This window comes from Lampetra fluviatilis, chromosome 62, assembly GCF_964198595.1.
Source record: "Lampetra fluviatilis chromosome 62, kcLamFluv1.1, whole genome shotgun sequence".
NCBI classification, from domain to species: Eukaryota; Metazoa; Chordata; class Hyperoartia; order Petromyzontiformes; family Petromyzontidae; genus Lampetra; species Lampetra fluviatilis.
In genome coordinates, this window is record NC_136336.1 from 2,182,320 (window position 1) to 2,205,459 (window position 23,140).

At 57.4% G+C, this 23,140-nt stretch overlaps 1 pseudogene across 1 annotated transcript in view; it reads left to right on the forward strand.

The window, feature by feature from the left end:
- Nucleotides 1-16,455, forward strand: part of LOC144951416 (zinc finger protein 385D-like) — a 56,279-nt pseudogene extending 39,824 nt beyond the window's left edge. The window contains exons 3-8 of the transcript XR_013640478.1: nucleotides 2,448-2,558; nucleotides 9,269-9,440; nucleotides 10,778-11,173; nucleotides 13,334-13,562; nucleotides 14,656-14,766; nucleotides 16,070-16,455. The product of XR_013640478.1 is annotated as a zinc finger protein 385D-like (transcript). The remainder of the gene's footprint in view (nucleotides 1-2,447; nucleotides 2,559-9,268; nucleotides 9,441-10,777; nucleotides 11,174-13,333; nucleotides 13,563-14,655; nucleotides 14,767-16,069) is intronic.
- The last annotated feature ends 6,685 nt before the right edge of the window (nucleotides 16,456-23,140 follow it).

The window sequence follows — 23,140 nt, forward strand, 5'->3', positions numbered from 1 at the left end:
AGATTGTCCCCTCTTCCGTATAGCCTTCCCAGACTGTTAGGGCAAGTGCTGTGGGTGATGTGAAACACAAAGATAAAGATTGCCCCCCCCCCGTATAGCCTTCGCAGACTGTCAGGGCAAGTGCTGTGGGTGATGTGAAACACAAATATAAAGATTCCCCCCCCCCGTATAGCCTTAAGAGACTGTTAGGGCAAGTGCTGTGGGTGATGTAAAACACAAAGATAAAGATTGACCCCTGTGTAGCCTTCACAGACTGTTAGGGCAAGTGCTGTGGGTGATGTAAAACACAAAGATAAAGATTGCCCCCTGTATAGCCTTCACAGACTGTTAGGGCAAGTGCTGTTAAAGATACACCGACACACACAAACACAGACAAAGATAACACAAAGATAAAGATTGCCCCCTGTATAGCCTTCACATGCTGTTAGGGCAAGTGCTGTTAAAGATACACCGACACACACAAACACAGACAAAGATCCCCCGTGTAGCCTGTCACAGACTGTCGGGGCAAGTTGCTGTTTAGTGGCAAGTAGCTGCACCGATGAAGGCCGCCACTGTGGCACGCCAGGTGAGCACCACGCCCGGCCGCCTTTGTCTCCCCAGTGGCGATGTTCACCACACACCGCACCCGGCTACTCAGTTACGACTTGAGTCGACCCGAAGCAACAACAATATCTACAACGTGGTACCTAATTTTATCCACCCGCCCATAGGGATGAGCCATCACCAGAGGGAGATGGGAGAGAGATGAAGAGGGGGGAGGGAGGTAATGGTGTGGAGGGAGATGGGAGAGAGACGGGGAGAGAGAGAGGAAGATGGGGGAGGGAGGTGTAGAGGGAGATGGAAAAGAGAGAAAAAGAGAGAGAGCAGACAGCGGAAAAAAATGAGATGGACGGATTGTGGGAGGGGTATGGGAGAGATTTTGAGAGCGAGGGAGCGATTAGAATGATATGAGGGATAGAGAGAGAGATTTAGAGAGGGGGGGGGAAGAGACAGATGGAGAGAGATGAGAGATGGGAGGTGAGGGAGAGCGGGAGTTGAACTGTGTGTGGCACCACGCTGGCTAGGAGATGTTGACTACCTCGCCTGGTCTACAGGAGGTCGTGGGTTCAATGCCAGACACTGAGAGATGTTGACTACCTCGCCTGGTCTACAGGAGGTCGTGGGTTCAATCCCAGACACTGAGAGATGTTGACTACCTCGCCTGGTCTACAGGAGGTCGTGGGTTTAATCCCAGAAAGAAGAAAGAAAGAATAAATAAATAAATATGGAAAGAAAAAGAAAAGAAAAAAAGAACAAGAAAATTTTAAAAAAATTAATTTAAAAAAATGAAGAAAGAAATGTAAAAAATAAAAAAAAGAGAGACGGGGAGAGAGAGAGGAAGAGGGGGGAGGGAGTTGATGGTGTGGAGGGAGATGGGAGAGAGACGGGGAGAGAGATAGAGAGGAAGATGGGGAAGGAGATCGCCGGGTGAGATAGAGGAGAGGAAGAGAGAACTAGGGGGGAGAGAGATAGAGAGGAAAATGGGGGGGGGGGGAGGAGGGTGGTGGTGGTGGTGGTGGGGGGGAGAAGACAGGAGAGAGGTGGAGGGAGATGGGGAGGAGAGTACAGAGGGGGGTGAGAGAGCGCGCGAGAGGAAATGATGAGCAGCACGTGGGAGAGACACGTGGGGGGGGGGGGCGATGGACAGGAGGAGCTCGCGGGGAGATGGAGCCGCTTGGGATCTCGGTTATTTCTGTTCCGGCGACATCACCGGAGACGCGGAGTCGGCGCGTGCGCGCAGAGACCTCGCAGAGCGCGCGTGGGGAGCGGTGGCGCAGCGGTTAGCGCGCTGCGCTGCGAACCCGGCGACCCCAGTTCGATTCCCGCTCACGGCCGACACCGGCGACGATTACCTGAGCCTCCCCTAGGTCGACTCAGCCTCAATTGAGTGCTTAGTGCGGTGTGTAAGCGTCGCCACTGGGGAGACAAAGGCGGTCGGGCGTGGTGCTGGCCACCCACGCCCTCGTGTGCTGTACCAGTCTTCATTAGGTGCTCGCGAACAGCACTTGCCCCAACAGTCTGTTAAAGGCTACACGGGGGAATCTTTGTCTTTGTGTGTACGTAGTGAATGGAGCCCATAGCTCACACAGAAACAGGGCCCTTACCGATAACCATCCGGCCTGCACACCAGCCAGGGGCTCAAGCGAAGCCTGACTGCTGAAGAGACACCCAGTGTCGAAACCGCTGCGGAGTCGTGCTCATTGCCGAGCCAGCGCTGCTGAAACTGGTGCGCGTGCGCGGGGGCTCATGGGATGTGTCGAGAGAAGAAAAAAACGACCAGAGCGTTCATTTGCGAGCAGGTGGAGTGCCTGCCGAGTTCGATTGTTACTGGCGGGCACGTCCCTTGGACGTAACCCTCCCGACGTAACCCCCCCCCCCCGTGCCCCCCCCCCGCCCCCTCTCAGATGGATCCGGTACAGAAGGCGGTCATCAACCACACGTTCGGGGTGGCTCCGGCTCCACGCAAGCGACAGATCATCACCTGCAGCCTGTGCCAGATCAGGTTCAACTCCCAGGTAAGGCGGGTCCCGTCCCCACACACACACACGAAATAAGACAAAGATCCCCCGTGTAGCCTCTGCAGGCTGTTGGGGCAAGTGCTGTTCGTGAGCACAGACCCACAAAGTTCCATAGACTCACACAGAGCTCCATTGACTCACACAGAGATCCATAGACCCACACACAGATCCATAGACTCACACAGAGACTCATAGACTCACACAGAGACCCATAGACTCACACAGAGACCTATAGACTCACACAGAGACCCACAGACTCACACAGAGACCCGTAGACTCACACAGAGATCCATAGACTCACACAGAGACCCATAGACCCACACAGAGACTCATAGACTCACACAGATATCCATAGACTCGCACAGAGACCCACAGACTCACACAGAGACCCACAGACTCACACAGAGACCCATAGACTCACACAGATAGACCCGTAGACTCACACATAGACCCACAGACTCACACAATAACGCTGCTATTTGTGGTCGCAAAAGAAAACAAAATAAACACTCTGTGACGTTTCTGGCAGTGGCCCTTCTTCAGAGCGACTTGACTCTCCCCCTCTGGCTTCTCCTAAGTGCTGTGAAGCAGGGCCATTGTCCGAAACGTCGCACACCACCGCACGGCGGTGGTGTGATTATTATTGACACGGAACTTGCGTGTCTGTGCGAATTTTTTGTTGATCGACGAAATAAACTAATTTACGTTCAGAGTAATAGAAGGCGTATCAACTATTCACATTGCTAACGCAGGTGCACCTGCTGCAGTTGCTATTGCAGCTGCAGTTTCTGCTGCTGCTGCAGTTGCTGCTGCAGTTGCTGCTGTTATTGCAGCTGCAGTTGCTGCTGTTGCTGCTGCTATTGCATCTGCTGCAGTTGCTGCTGCTGTTGCAGTTGCTGCTGCTATTGCAGCTGCAGTTGCTGCTGCAGTTGCTGCTGCTATTGCATCTGCTGCAGTCTGCTGCTGTTGCAGTTGCTGCTGCTATTGCAGCTGCTGCTGTTGCTGCTGCAGTTTCTGCTGCAATTGCTGCAGTTGCTGCTGCAATTATTTCTGCAGTTGCTTCTGCAGTTGTTGCTGCAATTGCTGCACCAGTTGCTTCTGCAGTTGCCGTTGCAGTTTCTGCTGCGGTTGCTGCAGTTGTTGCTGCAGTTGCTGCTGCAGTTGCTGCAGCTGTTGCTGCTGCTGCTGCAGTTGCTGCAGCTGTTGCTGCTGCTGCTGCAGTTTCTGCTGCAGTTGCTGCTGCTGTTGCTGCTGCTGTTGCTGCTGCTGCAGTTGCTGCAGCTGTTGCTGCTGCTGCAGTTGCTGCTGCTGTTGCTGCTGCTGCAGTTGCTGCAGCTATTGCTGCTGCTGCAGTTGCTGCAGCTGTTGCTGCTGCTGCAGTTGCTGCTGCTGTTGCTGCTGCTGCAGTTGCTGCTGCTGTTGCTGCTGCTGCAGTTGCTGCAGCTGTTGCTGCTGCTGCAGTTGCTGCTGCTGTTGCTGCTGCTGCAGTTGCTGCTGCTGTTGCTGCTGCTGCAGTTGCTGCAGCTATTGCTGCAGCTGTTGCTGCTGCTGCTGCTGCAGCGGCGTCGGCATCTGGCAGAGGGAAGGGAGTGATGGCGAGTCCGTGTCACGTGGCCGACTCCCCGCCCGTGTCACGTGGTCGCGGTGACCCGGCCGATGCCGCCCGGGACCTTCAGCAACATCGCCCCCTCGTGACGTCACCGTGCCCATAGTTGCGCAACACCTTTGGGGGGAGCGGGGGCCACGGGGGGTAGGGGGGGAGTTGGAGGTGGGGGCGGGGGGCACGGGGGGGGGGGGGTGGAGATGGGGGGGGGGGGCTCTCACGGCCGTGAGAGCACGGAACGAACTCTGTAATTGCCCCCCCAGGGAGCTCGAAAGACACCGGGACGACGTCTTCTTCTCCCGGCCTAACGACTCCCATTGTTGGCGGCCTCTCGCTATAAATACTACACTCGTGTGTGTGTCTGTGTGTGTACACGTGTGTGTGTGTACACGTGTCTGTGTGTGTACACGTGTCTGTGTGTGTCTGTGTGTACATGTGTGTGTGTACACGTGTGTGTGTCTGTGTGTACACGTGTGTGTGTCTGTGTGTACACGTGTGTGTGTGGCTGTGTGTGTGTCTGTGTGTGTGTGTCTGTGTGTGTACACGTGTGTGTCTGTGTGTGTACACGTGTGTGTTTGTACGTGTGTGTAAACGTGTGTGTACGTGTGTCTGTGTGTGTGTGCCTGTGTGTGTACACGTGTGTGTGTGTGTGTGGCTGTGTGTGTACACGTGTGTGTGTCTATGTGTGCACACGTGTGTGTGTGTCTGTGTGTGTACACATGTGTGTGTGTACGTGTGTGTGTGTCTGTGTGTGTGTGTCTGTGTGTGTACACGTGTGTGTGTCTGTGTGTGTACACGTGTGTGTGTGTACGTGTGTGTGTGTGTGTGTGTCTGTGTGTGTGTGTCTGTGTGTGTACACGTGTGTGTGGCTGTGTGTGTACACGTGTGTGTACCCATGTGTGTGTCTGTGTGTGGCTTTGTGTGTGTGTGTGTGTGTCTGTGTGTACACGTGTGTATGTCTGTGTGTCTGTGTGTGTACACGTGTACACGTGTGTGCGTGGCTGTCTGTGTACACGTGTGTGTACCCATGTGTGTGTCTGTGTGTGTACACGTGTGTGTGTGTGTGTGTGTCTGTGTGTACACGTGTGTATGTCTGTGTGTCTGTGTGTGTACACGTGTACACGTGTGTGCGTGGCTGTGTGTGTGATTGTGTGTTTGTGTATGTGTGTGTGTCTGTGTGTACACGTGTGTATGTCTGTGTGTCTGTGTGTGCACACGTGTACACGTGTGTGCGTGGCTGTGTGTGTGATTGTGTGTGTGTGGAGCGATAGTGGAGCGGGTAGCGCGCTGCGCTACGAACCTGGCGACCCGGGGGCTCACGGCCAACACCAGTGGCGATTATCTGAACCGGTTCTGGGCCTCCCCTAGGTCGACTCAGCCTCAAATGAGTACCTGGTGCGAAGTGTAAACATCGCCACTGGGGAGATAAAGGCGGCCGGGCGTGGTGTTGGCCACCCACCCCCTCGTGTGCCGTGCTGGCCTTTATAGGTGCTCGCTAATAGCACCTGCCCCAACATTCTGTTCAGGCTACACGGGGGATCTTTGTCTTTGGCTGTGTGTGTGACTGTGTGTGCCAGAGGACATCCTTCATGGTGGTGGGCAGGTCCGGATAAGGCTACGTAGCGAGGAGTCGGAGTCATTCCCTGTTCACCTTGGGGTGCGACAGGGATGCCCTCTGGCTCCCGCATTTATTTCGACCACGCAGTTCGTGAAGCCTTCGATGGCTGTACCGGAGGAATTTACATCTGGTACAGATACAACGGGAGGCAGATCGATACCAGGCGAGGTAGTTAACATCTCCTAGCCACCGTGATGATGATGAGAGAGAGAGACACGCAAACTCCAAATATACAGCAGCAGGCGTCAGGGTCGGGTTTGAACCCACGACCTCCTGTAGACCAGGCGAGGTAGTTAACATCTCCTAGCCACCGTGATGATTATGAGAGAGAGAGACACGCAAACTCCAAATATACAGCAGCAGGCGTCAGGGTCGGGTTTGAACCCACGACCTCCTGTAGCCCAGTAGAGGGAGCTAACATCTCCTAGCCACCGTGATAATGATGATGATGAGAGAGAGACACGCAAACTCCAAATATATAGCAGCAGGCGTCAGGGTCGGGTTTGAACCCACGACCTCCTGTATACCAGGCGAGGTAGTTAACATCTCCTAGCCACCGTGATGATGATGAGAGAGAGAGACACAGACCTCCTGTAGCCCAGGCGAGGTAGTTAACATCTCCTAGCCACCGTGATGATGATGAGAGAGAGAGAGACACATACCTCCTGTACACCAGGCGAGGTAGTTAACATCTCCTAGCCACCGTGATGATGATGATGAGAGAGAGACACAGACCTCCTGTAGCCCAGGCGAGGTAGTTAACATCTCCTAGCCACCGTGATGATGACGAGAGAGAGAGACACAGACCTCCTGTAGCCCAGGCGAGGTAGTTAACATCTCCTAGCCACCGTGATGATGATGAGAGAGAGAGACACAGACCTCCTGTAGACCAGGCGAGGTAGTTAACATCTCATAGGCACCGTGATGATGATGAGAGAGATAGGCACAGACCTCCTGTAGACCAGGCGAGGTAGTTAACATCTCCTAGCCACCGTGATGATGATGATGAGAGAGAGAGACACAGACCTCCTGTAGCCCGGGCGAGGTAGTTAACATCTCCTAGCCACCGTGATGATGATGAAAGAGACACACAGACCTCCTGTAGCCCAGGCGAGGTAGTTAACATCTCCTGGGCACCGCGGCATCAAGGAGGAGGCCACAATGCCCCTCTACGGCTTGTGGCGCCTCTCCTGAGCTCCCTCGGGTGAAGGTAGATGCCGCTTCTTCCGACAGCAGCGAACACGGCTGCGCCTTGAACATAAAAAAAAATTTACTCACAATACTGTATCCATATGAATATATAAATCCGCCTCATCGTTAATAATATCCTCACAAAGAAACCAATGAAGGGTGCGTGTGTTTTAGTTCAGCCGGCAACTCATCATCAGGATCTGTCTTTGTCACCGGAGCAATCCGATGAGGTGTGAAGCTCTGTTTGACAGGATCTGTCCTGCGACTGGGGTCAAACACGTGTCCCCACGTGTCCCCACGTGGTCTACACGTGTCCCCACGTGTCCCCATGCGGCACACCACATCCACTCTACGTACCCCCCCCCCTCCTCCTTCTCGCTCTGCCCTGCCTTGTGAGCTCCATTCCTCGCGAAGAGCAGCCCGGGTCTTGTTGAACTCAGGCTCTGAGCGCTGCTGAGTTCACGAATCCGACATGGCCATTATGACCACCCACCACCACCACCACCCCCCACTGCACTACAGTAGCAGAGGTGGGTTGGGGGGGGGGGCGGGCGGGGCGATTATCAGCGGGCTACCCCCCCCCCACTCGTCTCCCTCCTTCCGAGGAATCTTTCAGATCCCCCACCCGCCCCCCCACCCGGCCCCCTCCCCCTCCCCCCGCCCCCCCCACCCCATCTCATTACTTACGGCAATTTTATATATTTTTTCGCTGACCTCAGCGCCTCAATTTGGCGAGCAACAATGACCTCCATTCACCGGGGGAGTCGGACGCGGCCGGCCCACGCCCGTGCCTGGCCCCGGCCATAGGAACGTCGACGAAGCGAGTGGCCAGCGCCTCCGCGAGATCGTTACCTGCGATGGACACGCGGAGGATACGCGCGATATCCGAGTCGCGATATCCAAAGTCTGTCCAATTGTACTGCGGTGCTCGGGGCTATTGTTAGGGGGTTACACAATGGGGCTGCTACTAGCGGATACGGGCATAGGGGGCGGAGGGGGAGGGGTAAGGGGTGGAGGTACCCCTCTCTAGGGGGGTAACCCCCCTCTCCAAGGGGATACCCACACCTCCTTCAATGCCTCTCACCGTCTCTCTGTCATCGTCGCCGTCATTAAGTCTGAGCCCCGGGGAGCCTTGACGTGAACCCCCTCGCCATCTCAGCGCCCCATCGCATCGCCATGCGCCGTGGAATGTGCATGAATAGCGGGGTCTGTTCTTCTTGTGTGTCGGGGGGGCGGGGCGGGGGTGGAGCGGTGGTGCAGCGGTTAGCGCTACGCTGCGCTACGAACCGGGCGAATTCCCGCTCACGGCCACCAACGCCGGTGACGATTAATCTGAACCGGTGCTGCCCCCCCCCTAGGTCGACTCAGCCGCAAATGAGTACCTGGTGCGGTTTGTAGTAAACATCGCCACTGGGGAGACAAAGGCGGCCGGGCGTGGTGTCGGCCACCTCCCACCGTTACGTGCCCGGCTTAACGGCACTTGACCCAACAGCCTTGTGAAGGCTACACGGGGCACCTTTGTCCGTGCGTTCCAATGGGGCTGCCCTGGCCCTGTGGGAGCCTCTGGCCTCCTCCAGAGGGCCCTGCAGAGGGTACTTGGCCTCCTCTTCCTTTGAGGAGGTGCGGTCACCCACATTCTACCCCGCACACATTCTACCCCACACACATTCTACCCCACACACATTCTACCCCACACACACTGATCTGTACCGCGGGGTGGACAGAGGCAGGAGGGGGGGAGAGGGGAGGGGGGGGTGGGGGGGAGGGGGTGAGGAGGGGGGGTGAGGAGGGGGGGGGGTGAAGGTGGGGGGGGTGGGAATCTACGAAACTCGCCCCCATTGTTTGAAACTCCGCGCAGGGAGATGGAACCTGGCGGGCGACTCTCTGGGTCTGCGCGTCTCCCCCGCGCGCGTGCACGTGGAGATATTCTCTCGCCGTGTCTGTGTCCCCCCCCCCCTCCCCCGTGTCTCACCGCGTCTCTGTGTGTCTCCACGTGTCCCCTCTGTGTCCTCCCCCCGTGTCTCCCCGTGTCTCCCCCTGTCTGTGTTCCCCCCCCCCCCGTGTCTCCCCGTGTCTCCCCCTGTCTGTGTCCCCCCCCCCCCCCCGTGTCTCACCGCGTATCTGTGTGTCTCCACGTGTCCCCCACGTGTCCCCTCTGTGCCCCCCCCCCCCCCGTGTCTCCCCGTGTCTCCCCCTGTCTGTGTCCCCCCGTGCCCCACCCGTGCCTCCCCCCCCGTGTCTCTCCCCCCCTCCGTGCCCCCCCCCCCCGTGTCCCCCCCGTGTCTCCGCACCCAGAACCAGGCGGACGCGCACTTCCAGGGCACCAAGCACGGCAGGAGGCTGCGGGCCATGGAGTCGGGCAAGGTGAAGATGGAGTCGGCCAAGGTGAAGAAGGTCGCCGAGGGCGCGGGGGGAGGGGCCACTCGTCAGGGGGCGCCCCAAGAGGCTCCGGAGGGCGCGGATGAAGGTGGGGGGGGCGTCCACCGTGACATGATGACGGTGCTGCTGATGATGGTGGTGGTGATGGTGGTGCTGCTGCTGCTGATGATGATGATGGTGGTGCTGATGATGATGGTGGTGGTGCTGCTGATGGTGGTGGTGCTTCTGATGGTGGTGGTGGTGGTGCTGATGATGATGGTGGTGGTGGTGCTGCTGCTGCTGCTGCTGCTGCTGCTGATGATGGTGGTACTGCTGCTGATGGTGGTGGTGGTGGTACTGCAGATGATGGTGGTGGTGCTGCTGATGATGGTGGTGGTGGTGCTGCTGCTGATGATGGTGGTGGTGGTGGTACTGCTGATGATGGTGGTGGTGCTGCTGCTGATGGTGGTGGTGCTGCTGCTGCAGATGATGGTGGTGGTACTGCTGATGATGATGATGGTGGTAGTACTGATGAGGATAATGGCACTGATGATGATGGTACTGCTGCTGATGATGGCATTGCTGATTTTGGTGATGGTACTGATGATGGTGATGGTACTGATGATGATATTGATGATGATACTGATGATGATGGTATTGATGATGATGGTGCTGCTGATGATGATGGCATTGCTGATGATGATGGTACTGCTGATGATGATGGTGGTGCTGCTGATGATGATGGTACTGATGATGATGATGGTACTGCTGATGATGGTACTGATGCTGATGATGATGGTACTGTTGATGATGGTGCTACTGCTGATGATGATGGTACTGCTGATGATGATGGTAGTGCTGATGATGGTGCTACTGATGCTGATGATGGTACTGCTCATGATGATGGCATTGCTGATGATGATGGTACTGATGATGATGGTACTGCTGATGATCATGGTACTGCTGCTGATGGCACTGCTGATGATGGTGGTGCTGCTGATGATGATGGTACTGATGATGATGATGATGGTACTGCTGATGATGGTACTGATGCTGATGATGGTACTGATACTGATGATGATGGTACTGATACTGATGATGATGGTACTGCTGATGAGCATCGTCATGGACACTTGAACCAATCCTTTGACGATGCTGCTGCTGCTGCGTTGGTGGTGGTGCACAAACAACAACAACAACACACTCCGTGTCAATAACAACAAACGCCGGGTATATGTGGCCTTAAAAGGCAATATATATTTATATGACAGGCGACGTTTCGGCCAACGGCCCTTCCTCTTCACGGAGGCCCCAGCAGAGCGAGACAGAGAGAGACAGAGAGTGTATGACGAGGTGGGGGGGGGGGGGCTGCTGTTGTTGTTGTTGTTGACGGACGCATTGAGCCGATGGGCGGCACCCCGTGTCTCTCGCCCTCTCCACCACCAGAACAACAACAACAACAGCAGCTGCAGCAACAACAACAACAACCTCCCTGCAACAACAACAACAACAGCATCAGCAGCATCAGCAGCAGCATCATGAGCAACGCAAGCTCACCACCACCACCAGCAACAACAACAACGATGACGACATCACCGACGTCGTCACCCGCCCCCCCGAACGACCTCGCAAAGGGACCCGACCCCCCAGCGAGGGGGCTCAGCCCCCACGCCGAGCCCCTCCCCCCGGCGCCCCCCACGGGGGTCTCCGCGGGGACCCCCACGGGGGGGGTCCCCCCCCCCAAGGCGGAGAGCGAGGAAGAGAAGGCCAAGCGACTGCTGTACTGCGCCCTCTGCAAGGTGGCCGTGAACTCGCAGTCACAGCTGGAAGCGCATTACAAAGGTAGCTCGCGACACGGAGAATACGGGAACAACACAACACACTCGTTTACACGTGAGAGCTGCGGTAGGGTGAATACGGTAATGCGGTGTGGGGTTGCTAAGGGCAGCAGTGAAGTGAATACGGTAATGCGGTGTGGGGTTGCTAAGGGCGGCAGTGAAGTGAATACGGTAATGCGGTGTGGGGTTGCTAAGGGCGGCAGTGAAGTGAATACGGTAATGCGGTGTGGGGTTGCTAAGGGCAGCAGTGAGGTGAATACGGTAATGCGGTGTGGGGTTGCTAAGGGCAGCAGTGAAGTGAATACGGTAATGCGGTGTGGGGTTGCTAAGGGCAGCAGTGAGGTGAATACGGTAATGCGGTGTGGGGTTGCTAAGGGCTGTAGTGAAGTGAATACGGTAATGCGGTGTGGGGTTGCTAAGGGCAGCAGTGAAGTGAATACGGTAATGCGGTGTGAGGCGAGGTAGTCAACATCTCCTAGCCACCGTCATGATGATGAGAGAGAGACAAGCAAATTTCAAATACACAGCAGCAGGCGTCAAGGTCGTGATCGAACCCACGCTCTCCTGTATACCAGGCGAGGTAGTTAACATCTCATGGGCACCGTGATGATGATGATGAGAGAGAGACAAGCAAATTTCAAATATACAGCAGCAGCAGGCATCGTCAGGGTCGGGATCGAACCCACGACCTCCTGTAGACCAGGCGAGGTAGTCAACATCTCCTGGGCACCGCGTGCGAGGAAGAGGCTGGAGAAGTCCCACACGGCTCCCCGCACCCCGAGTCGTGCGAGCGACACATAATTCATCACACTCATTACCAAGAGGGGGGGCGGGGGGGGGGTGAGTAGGGTCTGGGGGGGGGGGTGTGGGGAGTGAGGGGGGGGGGGCCAGGGGGGGGAGGGCGGGGAGAGTGAAGGCTACTTGGAGGGGAGGGGCGAGATGGAAGGAGATGGGCGCATTGAGGGGACAGCGGGGGGGGGGGAAGGGTTTGGGGGATGGATGAGGGGAGGGGATTTCAGGGGAGGGGCTATGGGGGAAGGGGGGGCTATGAGAATAGGGGGAAGGAGTTATGAGGGGAGGGGGCTGTGGGTTGAGGGGAGGGGCTGTGTGCAGAATGGGTAGTGGCAATGAGGGGAGGGGCTGTGGGTAAGGGGGGAGGGGCTGTGGGGGAGGGGAGGGGTTGGTGCCAGTGAGGGAGGCAAGGCTGGTTGGTTGTGGTTGGTGGTGGTTGGTGGTGGTTGGTTGTGGTTGGTGGTGGTTGGTGGTGGTTGGTGGTGGTTGGTGGTGGTTGGCCTGGGCCCTACGGTATGAATAGCTCCACGTGCACGCGCCGCGTGAGCGAAGTGGAATATCGATTAGCGCTGCGAGGGGGGGGGAGGGGGGGTGGAGATGTGGGCTGTGATTGGGGATCGGTGGAGGTGGCTTTGATTGTTGTTGAATCGATGATGAATAATCATTATTGTTTATGATGATGATGATGATGCTGACGGTGATGATACTGCTGATTGATGATAATGATGGCGATTATCGATGATGAATAATCACTATTTATGATGATGATGATGCTGATACTGCTGATTGATGGCGAGTATCGAGGTTGAACTCAAAATCAACGCTCTCATCAATGGCATGGACGAAGATCGTATTTATATTACTAATATAATGAGCCAAGGATGTGTGTGTCCCGCGCGTGACGTCACTCCACATGAGGCCCACCCCCCTCATGAATTTTCATGAGCGGGTGGATTTTTACACGAACGCTGAATTAAGGTCGAGCTGAATTAAATAATTTATTACACACCTCACTCAACACTCCCCTCCAAACACTCTCCCCCCCTCGCCCCCCCCCCTCCCTACCGCCTCACTCTCCACTCCCCTCCCAACACCCCCCTCGCCCCCCCCCCGTCTCCCCCCCTCCTCCCCCCCTCCTCCCCCCCTCCTCCCCCCATCACCCCCCCCTTCCATTGCCCCCCCACCCTCCTCCCCCCTCCCCACACCACCCCCCACATTTCCCCCCAATCCCTCCCCCAACTCCCATTCCCCCCAAACCTCTCCCCCCTCCACTACCACCCCCCCCAAACCACTCCCCCCCCACCCCCCCATTCCCCCCTCCCTCCCCTTCTCCACCCCCCCCCCCCACCCTTATCCAACCCCGCCCCCGCAGGTGCCAAGCACAAGGTGATGATGGAGGTGCAGAGTGGGGGGGGCACGATCCGCGCGTGCATGCGGCCCCGCGGGGGGGCGGGGCGGCGGGGGGCGGGGGGGCGGGGGGGGCGGGGCCCGAGGGGGGCGGGGGGGGGCGGGGCCCGGGGGGGGGCGTGGTGCAGCTGACCCGCGCCTTCCGCTGCGAGCTCTGTGACGTCGTCGTCAACTCCGAGTCGCAGCTCAAGCAGGTGGGTGGGGGCGGGGGGGGTGAGGGGGGTCAGAGGGCAACCTCGGGGGGAGGGGTTCATTGGGTCACGCAGGAGAAGCGGGGGGGGGGTAAGGGGGAGTGGGGCGGGGGGGGTGAGGGGGGTCAGAGGGCAACCTCGGGGGGAGGGGTTCATTGGGTCACGCAGGAGAAGCGGGGGGGGGTAAGGGGGGAGTGGGGGCGGGGGGGTGAATGGGGGTCAGAGGGTCAGAGGGTAGCCCCGGGGAGTCATTGGGTCACGCAGGAGACGGGGGGGTAGGGGGGAGTGGAGGGGGGGCTGGGTCAAAGGGCAGCCGCGGGGGGTCATTGGGTCACGCAGGAGACGCGGGGGGGGGTAGTGGGGAGTGGTGGGGAGGGGGGGTTGGGGTCAGAGGGCAGCCCCGGGGGGGGGTCATTGGGTCACGCAGGTGAGACGCGGCTCGAAGGTGGCCCAGGGTGCGAGTGAGTGAGGGGGTGGACAGGAGGGGTGGGGGGGGGGGGAGCGGTGGTGGAGTGGTCAGCGCTACGCTGCGCTACGAACCCGGCGACCCGAGTACGATTCCCCGCTCACGACGATTATCTGAACCGGTCCTGGGCCTCCCCTAGGTCGACTCAACCTTCAAATTAGTACCTGGTGCGGTGTGTAAACATCGCCACCGGGGAGACAAAGGCGGCCGGGCGTGGTGTTGGCCACCCACCCCCTCGTGTGCCGTGCCGGCCTTCGTAGGTACTCGCTAACAGTACTTGCCCCCAACAGTATGTTGAGGCTATACGGGGGATCTTTGTCTTTGTAGGTGGCTCAGGGCACGAGCGAGTGAGTGAGTGAGGGGTGCAGGAGGATGTGGAGCTGAGTGGAATTCTGGTCCCAGCGGTGTCCATACCGGCCGGGCGTGGTGCTGGCCACCCAGCCCACCCACCCACCCGGCCCACCCACCCAGCCCACCCACCCACCCAGCCCACCCACCCCGTTTGCCGTGCCATCCATCACAGGTGCTGCTCCTCGCTGACGGCACTTGCCCCAGCAGGCCGTTGAGGCTATACGGGGGCGGGGGGGTCCTTTGCCTGTGTTGTGTGACTGTGACGATCGGTATGCGCAGCACGTGACGAGTCGCCGGCACAAGGACAAGCTGGCGGGGAAACCGCCCAAGCAGAAGCTGGGCCCCTACAGCCGAGTCGCTCGCAAACCCACACACAGTCAACACCCCAGGGTGAGTGCAGCACGCACACTCACACACACAGACTCACACACACTCACACACACTCACACACACACTCACACACACAGAATCACACGCACACTCACAGACTCACACACACTCACACACTGACACACACTCACACACACACAATCACACACACACAGTCAGCACCCCAGGGTGAGTGCAACACGCACACACACAATCACACACACTCACACACACACACTCACACACACACAGACTCACACACACACAGACTCACGCACACAATCACACACACACAATCACACACACACACAATCACACACACAGACTCACACACACAATCACACACACACAATCACACACACACAGACTCACACACACACAGACTCACACACACAATCACACACAATCACACACACTCACACACACACACAATCACACACACACAATCAGACACACACACATACTCACACACACACAATCACACACACAATCACACACACACACAATCACACACATAATCACACACAATCACACACACACAGACTCACACACACACAATCACACACACTCACACACACACACAATCACACAATCACACACACACACACAATCAGACACACACACAAACTCACACACACACAATCACACACACACAATCACACACACACAGACTCACACACACACAGACTCACACACACGCACAGACTCACACACACACGCGCACAGACTCACAGACACACATTAACTCACACATAAACTCACACACATGCGCACACACACACAGACTCACACACACGCAAAGACTCACACACATGCACAGACTCACACACATGCACAGACTCACATACACACATGCACAGACACACGCACACGCAGACTCACACACACGCACACGCAGACTCACACACACATGCACAGACTCACACGCACGAAAAAATAACGACAAAGATCCCGTCTAGCCTGTAACAGGCAAGTGCTGTTAGCGGGCAGCAGCGATGAAGGCCGGAACGACACACGAGTGGGGTAGGTGGCCAGCAACCACGCCCGGCCGCCTTTGTCTCCCTAGACGCACACAGCAGTGGCGGTGACGTCACCACAGCGCTTGTGCCAGGCCAGGTGCACGTTAAGGCCGCTTGAAGTGTCGAACGCCCGCCGGCAGGAGGTCACGGGACAGACCCAGCAGGTGCCACGTGTCGACCGACTGAGATGACCGGCGGACGCACCACCCGTGCCTCCCTACCATGCCACACGCACACACACAGACAAAGGTCCCCCGTGTAGCCCGTGCCCTTTGCCGCCCACCCCCTTTCCCGTCTTGCCGCAGCCGTCCAAGCTGAGCTTCCCCAAGGAGTTGGCGACGTCGCTCAACGGAGGCTACCTGCTGGCCCCGCTCCACCCGTCCTCGGGGCTCGCCTCCGGCGTGGCCCACGGCAAGATGGCCTTCGCCAAGGAGCCGCTCAAGACGCTCGGCCCGCCGGGCTTCCTGGGGCCTCCGCTCACCGCGGCCGGAGCGGCGGCGGCGGTGGCGGCGGCCGCGGCGGCGGCGGCCGCCTCGCCGCTCCACGCGGCGTTCACGCTGCGGCCCGGCCCCCCGACCTTCATCCGCGGCCCGGCCTTCCTGCCGGCGCTGCTGAGACCGGCGCCGGGGCCTCTGCGGACCCCGCACGGACACTTCGTGTTCGCGCCCTACTAGCGGCGGCCGGGTTGGCGGTGTTTGGCGGGGGAGGGGGGGGGTGTGCGGGGGGGGGGGGCCGGTTTGTCACTGTCGGAACAGGAGCGGTGGGTGCGGTGTGCCGGATCCACGCTGGTTCGGCCGGAGTGGGTGGCTCGTGGCTCGCGGTGTGCCGGGCGCGGTGTGCCGTGCGCGGTGTGCCGGGCGCGGTGTGCCGTGCGCGGTGTGCCGGGCGCGGTGTGCCGTGCGCGGTGTGCCGGGCGCGGTGTGCCGTGCGCGGTGTGCCGTGCGCGGTGTGCCGGGCGCGGTGTGCCGGGCGCGGTGTGCCGGGCGCGGTGTGCCGGGCGCGGTGTGCCGGGCGCGTGTGCCGGGCGCCCCAAACAGCTGTTGATGAAGTTCCCGGCGATCGGTGATTTAAGCACAAATCAGGAGTCGGGGCAATGGCTTCTGCTCAAACGAGCAAAAATGGGGTCTGATGGTGGTGGAAATTCCCCGTTGCTGTGGCGAGCGTCGGCCATGCCTTGACATGGGTTCGTCACGACTGTTGACTCCTCGCTGGTTGGTGCTGCTCATGGTGTTGACACTGGAGGGATGGTGATGGTGGTGTTGATGATGGTGTTGATGGTGGTGATGGTGATGGTGGTGGTGATGGTGATGGTGGTGATGATGGTGGTGATGGTGGTGGTGATGATGGTGTTGATGATGGTGTTGATGGTGGTGATGGTGATGGTGGTGGTGATGGTGATGGTGATGATGATGGTGGTGATGGTGATGGTGGTGATGATGGTGGTGATGGTGATGATGGTGGTGATGGTGGTGGTGGTGATGATGGTGTTGATGATGGTGTTGATGGTGGTGATGGTGATGGTGGTGGTGATGGTGATGGTGGTGATGATGGTGGTGATGGTGATGATGGTGATGATGGTGGTGATGGTGATGGTGGTGGTGATGATGATGATGATGGTGTTGATGGTGGTGATGATGGTGGTGATGGTGATGGTGGTGTTGATGATAGTGATGATGGTGGTGATGATGACAGTAATGGTGATGATGTAGTAGGGAGGATGGTGATGATAATGGTGTGGATGGTGATGATGATGGTGTTGATGGTGGTGATGATAGTGATGGTGGTGATGATAGTGATGGTGGTGATAGTGATGGTGGTGATAGTGATGGTAATACACGAAGTAAACAACCCACTTGATACCCTTGCAAATGTGGCTACACACACAAAGACAAAGATCCCCCGTATAGCCTGTAACAGACTGTTGGGGCAAGTGCTGTTAGCGAGCGCCTATGAAGGCTACACACGCACACGTGCACACACACTCACCGATGTCACTCTGACCACCGTGACATAGCGCAGCGCACAAGCTGCCGCTATTCACGGAAATAATAATAATGACGACGACGACGACGATTCCGCCACTCGTCCAGGGCTTGAGTCTCGAGACTCGCCCTTCGCGAGGGGGGGGTCCCTGCGGCACCGAGCGACGCTTGCGTCCGGACCGTGATCTAACGAGGGACGATGTCCGATGGATCTCAGAGTCATCCAACTCCGCGTGTTCGTGTTACAGGGGTGACCTTTAAAGCGGCGCTACTTCCAGACGCGTGCAATCGTTAGCAAAGACAAAGGCGCCCTCTCACTCCCTCCACCCCCGGTATAGTCTTTAACAGGCTGCAGGGGCAAGTGCTGTAAGCGAGTACGGAGCGAGTATGATGATCGGCACGGCCGCCTTTGTCTCCCCCAAGCTGCCAGTTTATGTTTTTGTTGATACGCCCCGCACGAAGGTACGCATTTTAAAGGCCGAACCGACCTAGGCGTAGGGCTCACGACCGGTATTTGAATATTCGCTGTCCCATTGATTGGGTGGTCGTGAGCGGGGTATCGATCTCTGGTTGCCAGGTTCGACGCGTGCACCGATCCACACACGCAGAGAACTCGGTACGCACACAACAACAACAGCAGCAGCCTCCATTCGTCACTAAGTGGCGGTGACGTCACCACAGCATTTGTGCCAGGCTAGGTTCACTCCGAGGCGATCGCGTGGGGTGGGTGGCCAGCACCGCGTCCGGCCGCCTTTGTCTCCCCACACAGCACCATGTACTCATTTGAGGCTAAGTCGACCTAGGGGAGGCACAGGATCGGTACAGATCGTCGTCACTGATGTTGTCAGGTGAGCGAGATTCAAACTCGGGATATCACACATAGCAACAACAACAACAACCGCCGTTCATAACTAAGTCGCTGAGACGTCACGGCGCTTGTGCCAGGCTAGGTGCACCTTGGAGATGCACACACACGGCGACACGCATGCACGACCCACCCTCACCTCGCCCACACCGCACGCACAGCAAGCCATCGTCTCAGTCTTTAAATAATGTAAACGGAGACGAGAGTAATCATCATGACGACGACGATCACGATACGTGACAGAGGAGGGTGTGTTGGGCGTAAGGGAACGTGCGTGCACAAGAGATATTTTTTTTTGTTTTTTAAACCACAGCAAGATTTATCACGCTGTCTCTCTCGTACGGTAGCGTGCCGTCGGCGGAATCGACGGCACGCGTTCTAGATGACGATGGTGGTGATGATGATGCCGCCCGTACAAGTCGCAATATTGTATCTCCTTCTGCATAAGCACACAGGGCGGCGTACCCTACCCTCTTCATGTAACATGCAGCTGCGGAATCATTGCTGTTAATGACGATGATCAATGATGATGATGCCGATCAATGATGGTGACGGTCAATGATGATGGTAAGATAACAAACAACAAAGCACGGGGCACCTCCTGTAGTAAGCACAGAGAACCTCCCCCCAGCACCGTGCCTCTCGTGCCCCCCCCCCCCTCGCCCGCCGGTCCCCCCCCCCCCAACCCCATACACACACACGGCGAAAGTTTGCGAGCACCCGTTCCCGTTGGTATGCGTTGGTGTGCGTGCAGGGTGTTCACTCTCGTGGCGTTCCTATCCCTACAGCCGCTGTCCATGGTACTGAACAGACCCTACAGCCGCTGTCCGTGGTACTGAACAGACCCTACAGCCGCTGTCCGTGGTACTGAACAGACCCTACAGTCGCTGTCCATGGTAATGAACAGACCCTACAGCCGCTGTCCGTGGTACTGAACATACCCTACAGCCGCTGTCCATGGTACTGAACAGACCCTACAGCCGCTGTCCGTGGTACTGAACAGACCCTACAGTCGCTGTCCATGGTACTGAACAGACCCTACAGTCGCTGCCCATGGTACTGAACAGACCCTACAGCCGCTGTCCATGGTACTGAACAGACCCTACAGTCGCTGTCCATGGTACTGAACAGACCCTACAGCCGCTGTCCGTGGTACTGAACAGACCCTACAGCCGCTGTCCATGGTACTGAACAGACCCTACAGCCGCTGTCCGTGGTACTGAACAGACCCTACAGCCGCTGTCCATGGTACTGAACAGACCCTACAGTCGCTGTCCATGGTACTGAACAGACCATACAGCCGCTGTCCATGGTACTGAACAGACCCTACAGTCGCTGTCCATGGTACTGAACAGACCCTACAGTGGCTGTCCGTGGTACTGAACAGACTCTACAGCCGCTGTCCGTGGTACTGAACAGACCCTACAGCCGCTGTCCATGGCACTGAACAGACCCTACAGCCGCTGTCCGTGGTACTGAACAGACCCTACAGCCGCTGTCCGTGGTACTGAACAGACCCTACAGCCGCTGTCCATGGTACTGAACAGACCCTACAGCCTCTGTCCAGGGTTACTGAACAACAATATTTACGAGTGTTTTATGTTGCGCAATCGTCAATATGCGGAGGTGCGAGTATATACGAAGGTGCTTTCGGCCAATCGTTGAATGTTAATACGTGTGGGAAGGAAAATCGGAGCACCCGGAGAAAACTCACGCGTACGTGGCGAGCAGGCAACTCATGGAGAGGGGACAGATTGTGTTCGTGCGCGCGTTGTTTGTACCGCCTTTCCCATGGCGAGCCAGGGTACAACACCTGCTCGACCCCCACAATGTGTGTGCGTGTGTGACCCACCAACCCTCCCTCGCTGCTGCCTTCACCCGTTCTGTATTGCAGGCCACGTTGCGTAGCCACCACCGGGCCGAATGAGCAGTGTTTGTCCATAAGCCTCTGTCCAAAGAAACGAAGTCGCCATCGTCACTGCCGCTATTTAAATTGTTCGTATTCGACTACTGTCCACGGCCGTGACCTTTTGCAATTGAAAGTCTTCCACTGTTGCGACGAGGCTCCCCTTCCACGATACTCTCCCGGCTGGTGCTGTTCAGCCTCCTCCTCCCGCGGCTCCCGATGATTCCCGTAGGCAGCTCCTTCCAGGCTTACTGAGCCATGCAAAAAATCATCTCTCGTCCGCGGTTACTGAGATCGTTATCGTTTCGCGTCTGTTCGTTGTGCGCAAGGGCCCCGTTGGCGCGGGCACTGAGGCGTCTGCGGAGCCTCTGTGCGTGGTTCGGAATTGTCGGCGCTACCCCAGTAAACATTGACAACATTGGAGCCCAGCGTTAGCGGCGTGGGTTTGCCACCAACCGTTGGGACCAACGTTGGCGCCCGACGTTGATCCAACGTCGAGGGCTAATGGTTGGGCCAACGTTGGGAGCCAACCAACGTGCCACGTTTACTGGGTATTAGATCCACTGTCCGCGACGAAGAACCTCGCGCCAAACAGATGCCGCGTAGTGCAAGTGGCTTGTGAGAGGGGGGGCAGTGATGTTGATGCTGATGGCGATGATGATGATGCTGATGGCGATGATGATGATGCTGATGGCGATGATGATGATGATGATGCTGATGGCGATGATGATGATGATGTTGATGTTGGTGGACGATTCGGATGAGCTGCACGTGCATGCGCGTCGCGGTGATGCGATGGGGCGCGTGGCGGTGAGGAGGTTGAGAGGATGGAGGCTCCGTGCCGGGAGACGGAGTCCCGACTAACCTGGTTTACGACACGAGTACAATCGTCGTCGTCGTCGTTATTATCATGAACAATATTAATAGTTTTAATTGTTTGTTGTTATCTTTGTTGTTGTTTTTTTTTTTAATGAAACACATCTCGCATCGGCGCTTCCCTTGCCAGGGAAGCCATTCTCCGCCGTAGTGTGACGAAGGCGCTTGCGCCATGAGCTAATAAACAAGCACAAAGATAGAGACAAAGCCCCCCCCCCCCCCAGACCCTGCACCCTCTCCCAGGTAGCCTTCGAACGGGCTGTTGGGGCAAGTGCTGCCCGCAAGTTCCGTAGCACCCACGAAGGCAGGCACGGCCACACGGGCCTGGGGATGGGGTTTGCCAGTATCACCCACGACCGGCCGCCTTTGTCTCCCCCGTCATTGCTAATGTTGTTATCCACACACCACCACAGTAGCAGCAGCAGCAGGTAACTCACCTTTAAAGGCTGAGTCGACCTAGGTAGACTGGTCCGTGAGCGGGAAACGGACACGGGTCGCTGGGTTCGTAGCGCAGCGCGCTAACCACTGCGCCCACCGCTCCCCCACCAACGATACGCTCTACACAAGCACACACACGTGGCATGCGCGCGTGGCTGTCCACGATGTGACACTATCGAAGCCGGGATTTCACTCCTATACATTTGCTATATACAGTATATATACAGTATATACACAGATACAGTATATACAGTAACTATACAGTATATACACAGTATATATATACATGCATGCTATGTTCAAATTATTTTCTTCGCATTTTTGTTCTTGTTGCTGTTGTTGCGTCGTGCCCCTCACGACCCACGTTTAGTTTCATGCCCCCCACCAAACCGCCGCCCCCCCCCCCCCCCCCCCACAATACGCACAACGTTGCACTCACACACACACACGCGCGCGCTCCTGGAGCGGGGTGCATGTTAGCGAGCACCTATTAAGGCAACGCATAAAGGGTTTGTGCTCAGGTTTTCGGCTGAGCTGACCTAGAGGGGGGGGGGTGCTCGAGCCAGTTCCCAGCACCTACTATAAGACAGGGCAAAGGGTTTGTGCTCGCGTTCGGACGTGCTAATTTTGGGCTGAGCTGACCTAAGGGGAGGCCCGAACCAAGTTCAGACGTCCGCTTGCCCACGCGGTGATGTGCGATGTTTCATCGCGTGGGGATTTCTCCTCGGGGTCCAGTGTCTGTGTCCCCGTTCTCTTTTTTGTTCTTCGTTTTTTCTCCGGCTCTGAACAAAATCCACGCTCGTGGCTCGCCCAGTGACTTTGGCCAAACATTGCCCTGGGCAGGGACTCTCCTGGCGAGCCACTGAGCTCATCGATCACTCGCCGCCGTGGCCAGGGATCAAACTCAGGTGGCCGGGTTTGTAGTGCGGCAGCGGGAGAAATTAAAAAACAACAGCAGCAGCAGCCGCAGCCACGCTAGAAACACACACACACACGCGCGCGCGCGCGCGCACACACGTTCATGTCGTCTGTATATCTTGATAGCTCTTATCAGCAGAAGCCTGCGTCAATCACGTGAATCTGTGTGGCCACCCCACAGCCTCTCCCTGTGAAAACAGCGCTACAGACACCGCTGCTTCCTCCTCCTCCTCTCTCCTCCCTCTCATCCCTCTCATCCCTCCGCCCTCACCACCACCACCACCGCCCTCCCATCCCAGACATCCTGGCCCGGTCACTACTTCGCCCCCCACCCACCACTCCTCATCTCCTTCCTGCACCGACAATCATCCTCCTGCTCCCGCCTGCTGCT